This window comes from Ammodytes marinus (assembly GCF_949987685.1).
Source record: "Ammodytes marinus genome assembly, chromosome: 3".
Lineage (NCBI taxonomy): Eukaryota > Metazoa > Chordata > Actinopteri > Uranoscopiformes > Ammodytidae > Ammodytes > Ammodytes marinus.
The window spans coordinates 11,453,206-11,471,179 of NC_137232.1; the positions used below are offsets into that span (position 1 = coordinate 11,453,206).

General features: G+C 41.4%; 1 protein-coding gene across 1 annotated transcript in view; it reads left to right on the forward strand.

The window, feature by feature from the left end:
* The window catches only part of LOC307269553 (SPRY domain-containing SOCS box protein 4-like), a 49,399-nt gene that overhangs the window by 1,074 nt on the left and 30,351 nt on the right, over positions 1-17,974 (forward strand). The window contains exon 2 of the mRNA XM_080052533.1: positions 15,521-15,597. The gene's annotated coding sequence lies outside the window, so the exon portion shown is untranslated. The remainder of the gene's footprint in view (positions 1-15,520; positions 15,598-17,974) is intronic.

A 17,974-nucleotide genomic window follows, 5' to 3' on the forward strand; every position in this document is an offset into this window, starting at 1 on the left:
AGCAGTCTCCCCCCCCCCCCCCTCTGAATCCCAAACTTTGTTTTTGACTAAGCCGGGGCTGACACAACTCCAGGTGAGCAAACAAGGAACAGTCGATAGCAAGTGGACTATTTGATATATTTGTAGTAGCCTATATGCCTATGCCTGTTTTTCAGAGGCTATTTTTTTCAACCACACCATCTGCTTTGCCCTCCTGGGCATTGGCAGGCTACTGTCCAGATCAAGTGTTATGAGAGATTTGTGTGGGTGGACCATGGCAGATGGTGAGACGGAGGAGGACATAACTGGCTGATGTGGTTGATGCTGTGGTTGTTGGTCTCATTTTTTTTTAAAGTAGCCAAGGGGTCAGTGTAATACACAAAACCAAAATCCTCTTAACGTGTAAACAATTTCCCCAGGACAGCTCCATCAAAGCCAGTGTTAAAAATGGTTTGAATGTTGATAAACCTTTATTTACCATTGAAAGCTCTTATGTTTCCATCAAAGAGGAAACAATTGACCCTTGCACTCTATTTCCTCCCCCATCTGGGGTTTGACCCTGTGACATCAGTTGACCTCCATGTTATCGTGCTGGTGGGTGGTAGTGTGAGCGTGCCCGGGTCCACATTATTCAGAGGGCAGCGGGGGAGGTCTTTGTCATGTTCTTTGTCATACACCAAGAGTCGACCAGGAAACAAATGAAAAGGCATTGGGCACTATTGGCCACCTCCCCAAGCAAAAGGTAGACCCGCCAACTCAGGGTTCAACGTACATTTTCTTTCTCAACTGGCCCGCTTGGCCAGTAGGTTAGCCTTTTACTGGCCCGTTGTATAGTTTCACTGGCCCAGCAGCCAAAATATATAAACTTTTTCTGAATTTTGGTGATTATTATATGTACATCATTGAATTTCCCTTTAGATTAGGTTGTTTTCTTTTAGTTAATAATGATATATTACAAAAACAAAATGATACAGTTAAACCGTTGTATTTTACAAAAACGCACAAAATGTGACCAGTCGTCAGTTGCCCTGGTGGGCCAGTGACTGGCCAATCAACTTGCTCTGCATATCGTTTTACTGGCCCCGGGCCAGCGGGCCATGGGTTATGTTGACCCCTCTTTGACTGACCCTGATCATGTGCTGTTTACAGGACATTGTTTTTGTTCATGCATCCTGTGTCTATGTGGTAACAGACACAACCATAGAAATACAACCTAACCTAATGGAAATGGCCTTTTACAGTAACAGTCCTCCAATGTGTAAAAGGAGGTCAACCATTGGCTCATCTGTGGTGGGTTTGTTCAATGCATATCATGTGTAATGATGAATTTGCCGGCACTTTATTTGCTGCATTCACAATTACAGTCTCACTGTAGCTGAAGCAACCTGCCTCCAATTGAGGAAACTTGACTATTCTACTCACACTAAAATTACTGTGTGGATGTAATATGTTGATAATATAGATAATACAAGTAAATGTTATCTATCATTTTCCAACAGTTATGGCAGAGTTCCATGCATTCTTAACACTGAAGATCTTGAAATTACCAGGCTAAACGACACACAGGTCCCTCTTGTTAATAATATTTTATTTTGTCAATGGGACTTCCTTAAAAATAAAGGTTAGAAAAAGCTCATAGTTAGCCTCGCCCTGACTGGTGCATTATCTTTTGTGGGTGTGTTCAATGTGTGTTGTGTAGCAAGTAAAACTACATGCGCTGGTTAAAATCAAAACGTGTGGGTGTTTGTGATGTCATGAAGGTATTGCAAAATTCATATCATGGCATAACGTGATCGCCCACCCCTAACGATGGCCCACTTTCACCCTGCAAGGCAGACCCAGGATTGTTGCTGGACACTGAAGGTGGAAACTCTATTTCCTTTTCCAATCAGTTTTTTTTACACAAGAGCAAATATGATTTCCACTCACTGAACTAGTTTTTCCTCTTTAATGTAAAGGTGTGTTCAGTTGAATGAGTTTACATCAGTGATTGTGAACACACGATTAATGACTTGCACCAGGCCAGAGGTAGAGATTGACATTCTATCATCTCCTACTAACGGTGAGATGCAGCAGTCTAACGGGGAAACAATGCACTGTTGGTGCTACTTGAATGATGCAACTAATATGCCCACATCACTGCCAGGATATTTGGTGAATTAATGTTGACAAATGAGGTGGGAAATAATTGCCTGTGTCAAGCAGCAAATCAGTTTTAATGACATGTCGTGGGTGACTTCCAGCTAACAACAGCTTATTTTCCCCTTCAGTCTCCTGATGCTGACATAAACAAAGTCCTGACATTGATCATAAAAATGAGGGTTCAGTGTGCTCTGCTTATTTTGCTCTGGATGTGGGTGGTAGATCTATTATTCACAACACGTGCCTGTCACCTAATTTACAACTACTAAGCTACACTTTTTTGTGTGTGTGTGTCAATATTTTTGCCTATGACTAGGCTACGAAATGGTGGCAGTGCAGCGCTGTCTGTTGTGGGAGATGGAAAGTCGTAATTTTGTCTGCTTGTTTTTTTGAGAAAATTCGGCGCTAGTTCATGTATAAAGCTGGCTGAGGGGAGGAGACAGAAGTTACGAGAGACGGAGAGCGCGAGAGAGAGAGAGAGAGAGAGACAGAGAAACAAACTGTAGTAGGCTATACAGCTGTTTACAAACAGGTATGAAAGTGTCATATAAGTATGCGATTAATTAATCACAGAGCCTGTAATTAATTAGATTAATTTTTTTAATCGCTTGACAGCCCTAGTTTTAATTAGTTTTCCAGTTTTTTTGTTTGTCCACTGTAAGAAGATGGTGATCAAGAGCTTTGTTTTTTCTGTTTTGTAATGTGGACTTTTCAGCACCAACCTTTACCACCAGTGTTTCCCCTACCATTATACAGGCCTGGCGGCCCCGCCAGGCCATCGGGACCCCCCGCCAGGCCAACAGCTGCCCGAAAAAAAAATAAAAAAATGTAAAAAAAATAATAAAAAAAAATAATAATAATTATTAATTTTTTTTATTTTTATTTTTTTTGTCTGCACGGCGCGATGCGCGTGTGCATTCGGAGCGCACATGTCAAACAGGGAAACTGATGAGAAAGAACCTTCCTTTATAGGTCCATGGCATACATTGGAGATATTTAGGACTCATTAACAGGGAGTTGAACAGGAAAAAGTTCTGAGCAAAACTTAGAAAGTTAAAGTCGCTACGTCGCCGTGGCAACCAATCTGTATCAACAGCGGAGACAGCGCAGCAAGTTATCTTGAAAACAGCAGGCTATTGTAGCCCTACAAGCTTTATTTTTTGGTATTTTCAATGCTACTTTATTTTTATGTTTTAAATTGAGAACTAGGCTACATGAAATATAATGGTCGGAATATGAAATTTGGCTAAATTTGCACACATTTTGATTGATAGGCTAATCATGATGTGTAGCCTAGGTTAATTTATTTATTTTAAATGAATATTTAAATAAATGAAAGAAAATGTTTCATGATCCAGATTATTCCAGAAATTAATACTAGACAGGACATACCTGTCTATATTAGGTCTTAGTGTTTATTGTATTTTATTTTCATATCCATGTGTTTTTCTTCAATAGTTTATATGGCTTGTGTCTCCAAATTATTCCAGAAAATTGTTTTAGGCAGCTGTTTACAGAGCAAAAAAAATAAAATCAGATTTAGCTTCTCAAGTGCACCAGATGCATTTAAGTTTAAAATGGTAAAGGTTTTCTTCCGCAGGGGCATGCCCCAAGACCCCACTAGAAGGTACATTCTCCCCCAGCAGTCTCAAAAAATCCTGAGGGAAACACAAAATGTACAAACGTACCGAATGTGAAGGCATAACCCTATGCCCTAATTTGTAGCGGGCTGTCAAAAGAGGCTCATCCATATTACGGTTAGTTTTGGTCAATTTCTACAATAAATTTGGTACGCACGCCGCGCGCAGACTCTTTATCAGCTTTAACCACCGGGCCTAAAAAAAATTCTAGGGGAAACACTGACCACTATATATATATGTTAATGTGAATGATTGCTGTATGTTTGAGGTGGTGGTCGGAGGGGCCGTTGGCGCTGAATGGCAGCCACGCTTCCGTCAGTCTGCCCCAGGACAGCTGTGGCTACTCTCGTAGTTTACCACCGACGGTATGACTGTGTATGAACGAATTGAACCTGGAACCCTGTAAAGCGCTTTGAGTCACAGAGAAATAAAGGCTTGCGCTATATAAATCCAATTAATTATTATTAATCAATTATATATTTTTTTACAATAAATGGTCTGAAAACCACAGATATTCAGTTACTATTTCTATTTTCTAAGACAAAATACAAATAACTGCCATAGCCAGATTCAGGGTTCAACATAACTTTTTTTTCCTACTGGCCCGCCGGGCCAGTGGATCCGAGTTTTACTGGCCCCTTGTTTATTTTCACTGGCCCTGCACACACTTTTTTTTTCTTCATAATTTAGTGTCAATAATTATAATACCTGTATTAGAAAAATAACCAGATCTAAAGGGAATATCTATACTGTAACAGTATAGATATTCCCTTTAGATTTGGTTATTTTTCTTTTAGTTAATTATATGAAATGTTGATATTGCTCATACACATAATATAAAACCAGGCAAACATATTGAATTAGAAGCCTACAACTGAAAGTATGTGAAAGGAGTCGGCCAGTATTTTAAAGTCCAGTAGTTTGATGGTTGTTTTTATTCTTGAATTTGGGCAGTTTAATGAATAGTTCACCTGCAGAAGCCATGTTCAAACATAAAAAAAAAATAAGAGATGAAGGTCTGATCATTCTTTGTGGTGTGGTAGGCTGTTTTTATTACTTTCTCTATATGCATTAGGGATGTGAATGTGTCGACCGAATGACCGGTTTTCCACTTGCGCTCAAGTTGACTTTAAAAATAGAATAGAAATCCGAAAATCAGTGGATTATGCCGTTTTTTTAATGGGAGATTTCACCGTGTATGTGAGTTCACGTCTGGTCGTGAGCGCGCTGCAGGAGTGTCACTTCTCCATGAAGTGTCAGCTTCACATAAGAGTCCGGTGTGGGACCATTTTTTCAAACTATTGATAAAAAACAATGCAGTGCAAAATATGCAGCATAAGTTAAACGCTCGTCTAAGACTATGACGTTAAATCACCTTAGAAACACACAATGCCTTCGTCCGATCACAGCAGCGTTTCACCGTGTGATCTCGCCAGCGAGTGAGCCGCCGCGCAGATGAACTGTGGTTTGTGGCTAAAATAATAACCGGGGATATTCTCCCCGTTAGCGATTTCAATGGGAAAGACTTCCGCGATCTGATTGAATGTCTCCAGCCTGAAAACACAGTGACAAACTGCGCGACTATAGGAACTGTACAGTGAGCGGAGTCCCTCCGTTGGTTTCTGTCTACAACCGACACAATCACCGGAGACACATTCACAGCGTTTAAATAACGCCTCTCATTTGTATTACCATTGGGGCTTGGATGCAAATACTGTAACATTACGGCGGCAGATAAAGGAAAAGCGCAGTTATAATTTTCTGCACCTCAACCTCTGCTGTGGGAAGAAAGAAAGGGGGCAAAGCAAGTCGATTAATTTCTCGACGGTAGGCAGCTCTGCCAACGGAGCGAGAGTGCACCCGCTTGTTGCTCCGCCTGTCAAAACGCCCACGCATCGGTTGTCCACTGGCCTTTCATTAAAAAATATATTTTATATTAGGTTTATTATATTGAGTCTTAAATAAACACTGCTTTCATTACGACTCTCAACGCGCATTTCAATGAACCATGATGTAGTCTACAAAAAGATACTGAACTGTGATTGGCCAGTCACTGGCCCGGGCGGGACAGTGACTGGCCAATCAACTTGCCCTGCATATGATTTTACTGGCCCCGGGCCATCGGGCTATACGTTATGTCGAACCCTACAGATTGTTTTTGTTTGGACTATGGCTTAAATGTGGAGTTAATCACTTTGTCAAAATTGCTGTATAGCTCGTCTGATATAAAGGGGCCCACTGTACAACATGCCCGTTTGCCAAGCTTAGGCTATGGACAGGTAGGGGATCCTGCAGAGATTCACGGATGTTGACGAAAAGGGATTTTGACAACACGCATTCTCAATAATTGCTGACTGCACTTTTTTAAATGCTTACTTGATTGTTGAAATGATTGGGATGTATTCAAATAATGGTTTCAGCTTCAACCTTGCATATTTCTTAATAGGTTAACATGAGAGGTCATTCCCACTTGGCTGCTCATATTTATGCTCTGTCTGATATTAGGTGAATGTAGCATTGGATGGATTCAAGTTGAGTGAAGTCACAAAGGAGCTGAGCTTGACTAGCTGAGTCTGAAATGTCCTAAAAAACTTTAATCCTTTCTGAAAAGGTTCAGAGACCGGGCAGAAAGAGAGAAACGACTGTAGCAGAAGCTGATACGCTCATGTATTTCAGTCAGTCAGCTGCATCATGTCAGGGAATGGTTTTCTACCACATACAAATATTTGATGATGCGTCTGTCAGAGGATACAATAAGTATCTCCTAGGAAGTAAACAACTGCACATAAAAGGCATGTCTGACAATTGTCCACACTATGTAACCAGCCTCATCCCACACACACACTCTCATACTCACACACCCACCCACCCACACACACACACAGTAGTTGAGACTCGGTGAGGGATAAGGCTGTTGCAGCAGAGGGGCACTGTAGCCAGTATGTCTGATGCTGACTCAGTAGAATTTTAATGTTGTGAAATCCCATTAAGTGCAATCGGGTGCAGAGCAGGGCTACACTTGGGCTTTACGGGACAGCAGGTCATTTAAAAAGGCCAGCAGTGCCCTTGTGTTTGCACCGTGTAATACAATGTAATCGCTTGAGAGGCTCACACTAAATTGAATTGGTCTTTTGAATTGCTGCCACTCATGTTTAGTTGCTCGTGAAGGCCATTTAAATGATTTGATGAGTGTCACTGGTTGATAATAATTATACTTAGAGCTGCAGCTGCAATTTGGGACCTGTGGTAATAAACACTGCATAGTTTAAGCAATAAAAAGACAACCCATTAACTGTTTTCATTGCTCTGTCCTGATAAGGTTGATTAACGTAAGGAACTGCCTGCAAAGCAGCAATCAGGTTCAGTTGTGAGTACCAGGCAGGTGGTTTTAGTTGCTTCATTGTGTGGGCTTTTAATAATGGAAGGGGTCTTGGGTATGGATCTCCAAATGCCCAACCTGTCCCTGATATATTGCATCTCTTATTGTAGAACTTTACCACTTGCTTAAATGTTTAGATGGGACATCAGACCCTTTGCTTTAAAAGTGTTACTTTAAGATGTTTGCTTATTGGAAGTAAATCCCACTCGTCGTTGTCCTCCTTTTAGGCATGGCTTTCTATGTGCATGTCAATAGGTTACTGCACGTGTCAGCCAGTGTTGCCTGTCGTTGCTCACCCAGCTCTTCAGGCTGATGATTGATGTTCCTCCCTAGTCCCTATACAGGGAGAGGAAGAATGATGGCCCAATGAAATCTGGTTAATTTTTTTCCATTTTACTTTTAAATGTTTATTTTTTACTTCATTCTTACCATCAGAACGATTGTTTAATATGTTACTCACTACAATGCGGTACAATGTTGATCAAAGACACAGGGCAGGTGAGTTGTTGAGGCGGTTTTTCGCTTTGGGACAGCGCTTGTCCCTTTCACAGTGTTTAAACAGGAACTTGCTTTTGAATCTTCTTCAGGGGGACGTCAGATTCCCTCGACCAGAACGTCATCTTGAATCCGCTGAGCTTATAGTAGTAATAATGGTTTGATGTTTTTCTTTATTTTACTGGAGTTATGGATTTGATTACTATGAGTTTGTAAACCAGCTCATCTCCTGAGCCATTCTGATATAGTTTGGCTCTGTATTTCAGGATTAGAGTCGGGTTAACCCATTGATGACTATGGCAATCTAGGATGCATGTCCTTAATGCCTGAGGGTTTTCTGAAAAAATTGTATGAATTGTAAAGTCTACCAAAACCTTAATATCTGAAGGCTGTTACATACAAAGTTCTCGGTGACAGAGCTGCGAGAAGAAAATGACGTCATTTTCTTCTCTCAGCTCTTGTTTAGCTGTTCTCGCAGCTTGTTCTCGACACATCACCCGGGCCGAACTTTCTTCTCGCAGCTTGTCCGAGAACTATTGTGTGATTGGTCAGTCTGAAGTCAATGAGGAAAGCGAAGTGAAATCAGCTGGCGCTACTGAGTCAAATTACCATGGTAACAATGCGCCGCGGTGAGGAGTTCGGCAGTTGAGTTCTCGTGAAGTATGTAATGTCAGACCAGAAAGAACTTCTCGCAGCTCTGTCACCGAGAACTTTGTTCTTTCTTTTCGCGGAGTATGTAACAGCCTTAAGCCTGTGTAGCACATAGAAACATGAAATAAAATACATTTAAAAGTTAAGGTTCACAGGTTTTATTTAAACATGCTCCCTTAGCGCTTACAAACCAACACATTTTTCTAAATCGTCGAAATTAGATGGGGTAGAACAAAAAGAATAAATAATATAAAATATTTAAAAATAATGTGCTAAACGAGGTTATAATCCTGCTTCCTTTTAGCATGGATAGTAGTGACGGATAAAGATAGACAGATATAGGAAGGAGAAGCTTTATTTTATTATTTAGTTCAGTTATCACTGGCACCATAAATCCGACTTCCCAGTACAACTGGAACGCAGACTGACTCCTGCTGTCGGGAGCCGATCAGCTGGTCCAAACAGCTGTATACCACGGAGATGAAAACGAAACTGAAACTTAACTATCGCCTGGCTGGGCTGAATTTGAGTTGGAGCAGCAAAGTATAGCCTAAATTCATAAATATTGTTAATAAATAGATGCAATGTGTTGTGTGATTTTCGTCAGTAGCCTATAGTAGACCTTGATTCTGCGCTCCGAACGCCACTAACTGTTCTGTAATACACTATCGCCGACACAGCTGGCGTATTTTTTTTATTATAATTTATTTATTAATTTTGATTGGCATGATTTTCGGCAAACCACACATTTTTTGGGTGGTCATGTGGTCTTAAAAAATCAACAAAACCCACCTCATGTGTATTTGAACCAATGACGGTGCATTCTATGTTGCGCACGCGCGCCATGAAAATTAGATAAAGTAACAATGCTGCGCGACGCTAGCCTGGAAATCCAGACCCTGATATCTTGAACGATATAGGGTCTGGCCACGATCAATAGTAATTTCCAACTCGAGGGGCGACTCCTACTCGTGCATTTCAAATGCCACTGCACGCAGTTGGATAGCACTACAACCAATCAGAGCGATGCACAAGGTGACGTAAGCCCCGTTCGTTTAACGAACAGCTGTTAAACTGTTAAATTAAACGTTTGCCGTTGTCGGTCGGCAAAACAGAACATTCCACTTACTTGCTAATGAAAGATTTGAGTGCCGTCTTCCAAATCGTTAAGGGTCGAGGCCAAAGCAGTCTCAAACTCACACAACATATCCGCAGCCATCTTTGATGTTTACTATCACGGCTTCGACGTCGCATGCACGTCACTGTCGTCATCCGGTTACGTCCTCCCCAGAGTACCATATAAAGGGCTATGGCGCGCCCATATTAGATAGAACCAATTGAAACGTGAGCCCAGATTTCTGGTCTTCTTGATAAAGCTTCAACGGAGCGTGTCCAGACCAACAGGCGCAGCAAATTTAATTTGCCAGCGCCTAGTGGCAGGTCTGGGAATGCCAGGCTAGCGCGCCGCAGCATCAGGCAGGAGATACAATGTGGCATCGCGCAGCAGCCGTCATCAATGGGTTAAGCATCTTTTTTGCCGACCTGGGCATTTTAGCTGCTTCCACATTGTTGTGGGAGTGACTGGTTAGTCGTGTGAATGTGAGTGTTGCTCCCCCTGGATAAAACGTCTGTCCTCTTCCTGCGACAACAGATTTTCACCCAAGGAAAGGTATTGTAAAATAATGATAGATTCTGTTTTAATGCCCAATTCTGTTATCATCCTCGTTTTCTTCATCATGGAAATCATAGGGCCCTATACGTACCACATGAGTTACTAAAGCAGTTTATCTTTCACATCTGAGAAGGATGTGGTGTACAGCACTCCTCCTTCCACCCACATGTTTCTATACTGGTAAACCAAAGTTCTACATTATGTTTTGCATTGAGCTACCAACTCCTGTGAATAAGAGCTACTCATGACAACGGTTATGTCCAGTGTGTGTTCACTAAAAACACTATGTACTCAACACAGCAGTAGAGCTTTAATAGCAGCTCGCTGTGTGTAAAAGAGAGAACTGAAATTTAAGTAGCTGTTTTTTTTTTTTTTTTTTTGATTTTTTTTTTTTTGGCATTTGTATGCTTTATTGATAGTGTAGAGACAGAGTTGAAATGGGGCGGGGAGGGGAGTGACATGCAGAGAACGACCGCGGGCTGGAATCGAACCCGGGTCCGCTGCTGGCCGAGGCCCATAAGGGGGACGCCCTACCAACTGAGCTAAGGGCGCCCCCTGTAGCTGTTTTCAAATGTAGTCTACTTGTATTCTTGTTCTTGGCTGTGTCGCACTCTGGAACTGGACCGCTGTCGGTGGGCAGTGCATCTTTGTCTGATCGTCACATGAAATGGTTTTATATTGAGAGAATGGAGCTGCGTTTCACACTGTGCACCAATGTGATAATCCAGCTCAAGTAACTGCCGAGGAGAAGGGGCATGAAGCTGACATCAGCTGGCCATCAGCTGTAGCAATCATGGCGATCAAGTGCAACTTTTGACAGAAAATGTGAGGCAATATGGTGACACATTTCATCAATTAAAATATCCAATTAGCAGCATGATTTTACGGTGTGATTTTTGTTATTTACTTTACATGGTGCTCTTAACATGATTAACAGAAAAGCTGACGGCTCATCTTTGTATTCCACCATAAGCTTACATCGACCTGGAAGCAGGAAGTTTCCTCTTATATGTTCTAAACCAGACATCCTCCCACTACCTCCAGTCTCTTCCTACTTGCGGCCTTTTCTTCCTCCCACTCTCTTCGTTCTCCATTCTCACCATCCTCATCTTCTTTCCTGCCATAACAATCTGCCATGCAAAACAGTGCTCAATACATGGGGTCATAGAGTCCAGAGTCACATACATATCTACTGTGAACCATCTTACCTAAGGTGACCTCTTGCACCGTTTTATATGTTGCTGATAAACGTTGTACATGGCTGATTGCTGTCAGTGTGGTCAGTATTCCGTAGCAGCTATACTTAACCTATGATAAAGCATCTGGTTCTAGTTTTTCTACAGGAAAAAGCTGTATATTACTAAAAGCAAACTTATTTTGAACAACCGTAGAACATGGAGGGGGTTCGATGCACCGATCTTACATATGTCCACAATCCCATTTCAATGAATACAAATCCATAGTATTCCCTTAATAGAGATTTAGAGTTTAGAATTATTTTAGGTTGAAGAAATGGTATATGGCGGGCCACCACAGTCTAAGTACTTAATAATGGGACAAACTGTAATGCTGCATCTCTAGTTTCCACCATCCCACCATTGTTTAGACACACTACACATGAATTATTGAGTTGTCCTATGTGCTCCTGGATGTGCTACTGGAATCCTATCGCTCCAATGACGTTCAACAGCTTTGTTGCCTGCTGGGTACCCCTGCAATATGTCAGGATGTTTGTCCACAATAGTGGGTTTCCTCTTACTCTATATGTGTGCATGAAGTGTAGGTCATGATTTGTGTTTTTGCTGTGCTGCATATATCAAGTAAAAAATATTCCAAAGAAGCAAATGTATATTTTAGGGATGTGAACAATGTGTCGATTCTCGGCTCGATTTTCGACACGTGCTCAAGACGACTCTAATTTTTTTTACTTTATTAAATGTTTTGGGGACATGGGAGACGTCCGTGATGCGAGTTCACATGTGGTCGCGAGCGCGCGCTGCAGGCGCTTCATTTCTGCAATGTGCGCGCATAACATGTCCGGTGTGGGTCAACAGTGCAGTGCAACATATGCAGCATAAAGTTATAATATTCGTCTAGGACCGTGATTACCTTCACTCAAAGCCTCCGCCCGAGCAAAGCAGCGAGTAGCGCTGTAACGGTGACGATCACCGGGAGACCTCGCAAGTATGAGTGAGTGAGCCGCCGCGCAGAAAAACTCTGTGGTTTGATGGATAACATGATAACCGGGGGTATCCTGCCCGTTCCGCGATCTGTTTTTATGTCTCGAGTCTAAATCATGGACATATAAAGAGGGTCTAAATACACACAGGGCCATGTCGGCAAGCTGACAGCGCGACTAAAGGGACTGTACAGTGATCAGACTCCCTCCGTTAGTTTCTGTTTTCAGCGGAGTAAGTTACATTGACCTCCGACGCATGGACAACGTTTTTAAAATTAAAGCCTCTAATTTTATTATCAAAAAGGCTTTGATGCAGATGAAGTCTGAACACACAGCGGGCGACAGCAGTGTGAAAGCGCAGTTTATCAGCACCACAACTACGTGCTGCTGCCGCAAAAAAAGGCACACTGCCCTTTATTTTTTATTTTTGGAATGGCGATCGATTCATGCCTCCGACACGTCGACACGCAAATAATGAGTCGTTTAACATCCCTAGTCTATTTATAAAACCTTGGCTTACATATTGCACCATGTATTGGGTAGTTGCTCAATTGTTCAGCCCTACCACTTACAAACTCCTCCTATTTGAACTCCCATATATATGAGTACATTTAACTAACCTTATTGGTAGTAAGAAAGTGTAATTTGTTTTAGGATGCTGTTTGATTTGACAGTTAGGATACATTTGAAAGTAAGGTAACAGTAGCTACTGTATGTATCCTATCTGTGATTCAATAGTCCTTCAATGATTTAAATTATGTTTGAGATAGCATAGCATTTTTGATGATATCAATATCATCCCATTTGTGGTACTTGTGTATTGTCTTGCTATTTGTTAGTGAGTTGGCTATTTGTTTTCTCACGTGAAGCACTAGTAGAGGGGGAAAAAACATGGTTTATTGTTTCTTACCTTTAGCAATACAAGGATGATAAAGCTTCCTAGGGCACCTAACATGGTTATTCATCGATTCTTGACCACATTGGCACCCTTCATCCATCTTTATTTGACAATTAAATAGCTGCCCTGGGGGCTGTTTTTTTTAGTTAAGGCCCATTAAAAATGTAACAAACAATGGAAGTGATTGGTCACTTGAGAATGTCTTTGGACTGGACTGAAACACAGGTTTGGAATGAGAGAAGATAGATGAGGCAGAAACAATAGACCGCCGCTCTCAGGAGCCTCCTTGTGATACATGTCTCAAGCTCTCTTCCCTCTAACCATCATTAAAAATGTTGTCACTAAAAGCTGCAGTTGTCTATAACCCCCCACCCCCCAAGCACTGAAGGGAGACATATTTTACTGCCCTCTTCCTTCCTCTTGTGGAGCATGTCCTTTGTGTATGCAAATAAATGATACCGAATATGCTTTACCGAAACCACTGTGCAGGGATTGTCCTCTTAAAGCTCTTATTAGTGGATGAGAATGGGCAGCAGAACAGATAATAACAAATAATTTAATTCAATTAATGATATTTTGTCATTGTTTGTACTCCCAGCCCATGACAACAGCTCGCTGCATGCTACTGGAGCTGTATTTGGGCATAGTAGAGAGGTGGGCATTGGAGGTAAGGCTAATAAAATATGTGAGCTTTGTCTCGTCAGACCACGCACTGTCAGGGCCTAAATCAGTCAGTTGGATGTATGTGTCCCTGCACACTTTTACTTCTTTTTCTCTAGGGCTGAATCCTAATTTGGAAAAAATTCACCCTGCTGCAACAAAACTGAAGCAGGGATCAATTCATGAAGCCTATACTCCCACACATTGGTGTAGTCTGTTGCTGTGGTAATTGTTCCATGGGTGTACTGCACCATAGACGAATATCTAAAACAAGAATGGATTATTTATGTATTCATGTACTGTTCGGTTTTATTTGTAGATAAACTGATACTTTATTTTTATTTACAGGCATTTACATTACATTGAATCAGTATGAGAATCCACAGGGCCTCATTGATTGCACATTAACATTGGTTCTATCCCAACCCACCAATCCATGACTTTCTCCCAAGCATTCACTACATTGCAACATTGCTTATTCAAAGGCATAATTATGAAAATAACACCTCAATTGTGTGTCAAAGGGAGTAAAAGGACCATCCTGATTGGTGCTATCTTGAAGTAGCCTACATTTTGCTAGGCAACACATCAGGCCCGGATTAACCCCTTAGGGTGCCCCAGGGTGACTTCACATGAAATGCCCCTGTCCTTCAACTTTACACAAAATTTAAAAATTGACTATGGTATTAAGGCCACAGATTTACAAGAACGTGTAGCTAAAGACAAGTACAGACTCACCACACATAGACAACTACAGAAACATTTAGATCCAACCAAAAATCTTGACACTGACAACTGGGCTCTAATGAGCCTAGTGTCTCTCTCTTTGCACCTCTCCACACCTTCGTGGCGTCACATCGGCTTATAAAATCACCACAGCTACACATTAGCAGATAGAAATAATGGTCGATAAGCCTTACCTTTTATAACTTATTCCTCCATTTCTTGCTGGCAAAAAAAAACTTCCGACTGAAGGAACAATTTGAATCGCGCCTTTTGTTTACATAAATTTGGCGCCGCTGCCGCCGTGTCATTGTGGACTGGTCCATGATGGGGGAGGGGGGGCACTTTGCTTACACCCAAAGTCAAAATAATTTTTCATTAATAATTAATCTTAACAATGGTTCATTTTGTAGGCCTACATGTTTGTGTCTCTTCCAGTATATGGCCAATATGAAAACATTTTTAGGGTCTAATCATTGTCCTGATCATTTGGTGCCCCCCCAATGGCTATATTTGGCTGGTACCCCAGGGCACTCGCCCGATCCTTTATATGGATAATCCGGCCTTGCAACACATGAAGCCTCAGCAGACAGAATGACTACTCCAGGAGTAAACGTAAAGTGCCTGACCACGAGGATAAACTTTTTAATGTTTTAAGACGAGTGTTTTCAATCATAGACTTTAGGACAGCACAGGCTCATGAATATTCAAATGAGCAGAGGTCTCCCTTTATTACCACCCTTTTTTATTTAGTCTTTGTTACTGTGCTCTTAGTGAAGTGACTCATCTTGTCCTGAATTTGAACTGGATACAAAACAACAGAGGTTCTTTTCAGGAGAACATGCTTTAGTGCAATAAGTGCTGTAGTGGCACTCTGGTTCAGATTGTGAGCTCACTAAGATATTCTGCAAGCTTATGATCATGATATTAGGAGGCGGGAGCACCTCTTTCCTGACTAGCTCACTCTGCGAGCATGTTTTGTCTAGTTTTTATTTTTAAAACTATGACCTTTTTTAATGTAATACGACTTCCCATCAATGGGCAAACACCTACTTGTGTATCTTAGCGCCACCCTTATCACATTTGCCTCTTCTTTCAACAGAAAACCACCAGTTCTGCACTGTTGACTTGGCAGAGATGTGCTTTTCTCAAGACGCCTGCACTCAGATGGATTAACAGGTTAGCTTCCGATCCCACAACATACTCTGCTCATCTACCTTCATTACATATTTCATTTTCTGTTCACTTTTCTCTCAATATTCAAACCTCAGTGTTGGTAAAATCCATGCAGTGTGTTTGATCATAATGATGGTGAAGGAAGGACCACTTTCTGTTCACTCAGCCAATACCAAGATGGTGATATGCCATTGTTTGGAAAATACACAATTTCCCACTGATGGTTGATTGGTAGTGGCTGCTTGTTAGTAATGTGAAGATAGACTGATTTAAGTGATCAACCTCACATTCTTTAACCCACCTGCAGAAACCTGATCAGACTGCTTTGGGCTCACTTGTAGGACTGAGGAAACTGATCCTAGGTAGCCACTAAATAATTCAACTGGTCCTCACCGAAAAAAAGCACCTGACATGTACTACAGGCTCAGAGTGTTGGCTACAGTTTGATCCTGTACATGCTTGTATCACTAACCGTATTGCTTTGTCACACGTTAGAATGAAAGTACAGCATGACCCTTTTACTAAAACTAAAAGATAAAATGAAGCATCTGAACTAACAAAAAAACAGATAGGTCTGTTGAGGTAATTAAATCCACATTGCACCAAGTTTCGTGCAACATTTGCAGAGGACCTTGGGTCAGACCGACTTTGGCTCTAAAACAGAATTTCCCAAAAATGTGTCCAATACCCTGAAATGAGTCTCTAGTTTAACTGCTAATCCATCTTAATGAAACACTCCTCTAGACAATTGCATTAAGACAACAACAGATGTCCTCTTAGAAGACAGTGAGTCAATGAGTGAGACTGCTACACCTTGCCACTTTTTAGTTTTTGCTGTTAATTTTGATTTGTTTGTTGCTAAGGTCTGTAGTTTGGGCAGCTATAGGCAACATTACCAAACAGCATCAATGAGTTTGTTTTTCTGCACGCTTACTCTGAAAGGGTTGGCAGCCATACGTCTGGAATTTCCCCTCTCAGGTCACAGTCAGTTAGGGTGAACCTGGTGACCCCTGCCAGTCTCCTTATTTTTCAAAGTAATACACTCGATCCTTCAGCTATCATTATAACCAGAAATTCATCTTACTAGTATCGTTGAATTTCGACTGTCAAACAATGTCAGGAATTTAGCTTTGGCTCCTCATTCCCACAAGTGGTTTCCAACAGATTATTCTCAGAGCAGAGACATGGAGACGGCATCCACTGATATTGGGTGTGTCTTTGTCTGAGGAGCAGGAAGTCATTTGGACAAATGGCTTTATAATGGACTAGCCCACTACCTTGGCTGACTAGACTCTTCGATCTGCACATTGTAAAGTAATCCAGCTACTTTAGTGAGATGAAAGGAAAATGCTTTTAAGGTTTTGCAGCTGGTATGTATGTTTTATGCTGAACATTTTCCCTCTTTCCAATCTTCATTTCTTTCCATGTATTCATTGTTGTACATGAGCTTCATCTTTCTTTATTGTCGTCTTGCAAATCCTTCCACTCCGTGTCTCCGTCCCTGCCATCAACATCCATCATAACTCTTGGTGAATCAGTCTTTAAGACAACTTTTTTTTTTTAAATCCCCTGTTTTACCGTACTAATTTGAGCCTCTACACTCATTAGGCCTAATGAGTGTAGTTCTGGCCCACTCTTTCTGATCCCTACTTGAGTTCATCCAGCTTCTTGCTGCACTCTTATCAATACACCAGATCATGTCAAAACAGAGTTGTCCTGTAGCTGGGAGCAGCTCTCAGTGTGGGTGGGTGTTGTTGAATCTGTTATGAATGTGGTTAGTGTACACTTTACTTTGTACTTCCATGTATTTTCTTGCCTGAGATAATATTAGCCAAGTTATATTGTATGAATGTATGTGGAATTAAAACACAGTGCAGGCATGCCATGCAGAGAGGAATGCATTATGCGTAGGGGGGATTGACAAGTGAGAGGAGGACTTTCTTGTCTCCCAGAGGAGAAAGATCTGAGCGAGAGAAACATGGCTATATAGGTAGAGAGCGGGGATGGTGTCGGAGTCAAAGAGGGAGGAAGAGAAAGAAGGCTTGGGGTGGGGTACCTTGTCATAACTGAACTGATTGTACATTAACATTTTAATATTTATAAGCCACATATAATAATTATTCTGCTCGACCCAACAAATTGACTTGACATCTACCAACCAAAATGCATGGACAACAGCACAAAACAAAATTTAGAACTACAACTGTGGGAGAAATATGTTAGGCTTGAGGTGACACAGGGCCTGTCCTCTGGTTTAACCCTCAGGACACTTTGCATTTGTCTTACTAGTGGTAAAGCCGTGTTTAGATGGACATTCACACAGTATGCAAAAACCAAGTCGGCCTCATATCAAAGAAACATTTTCTATATCGTCATAGAT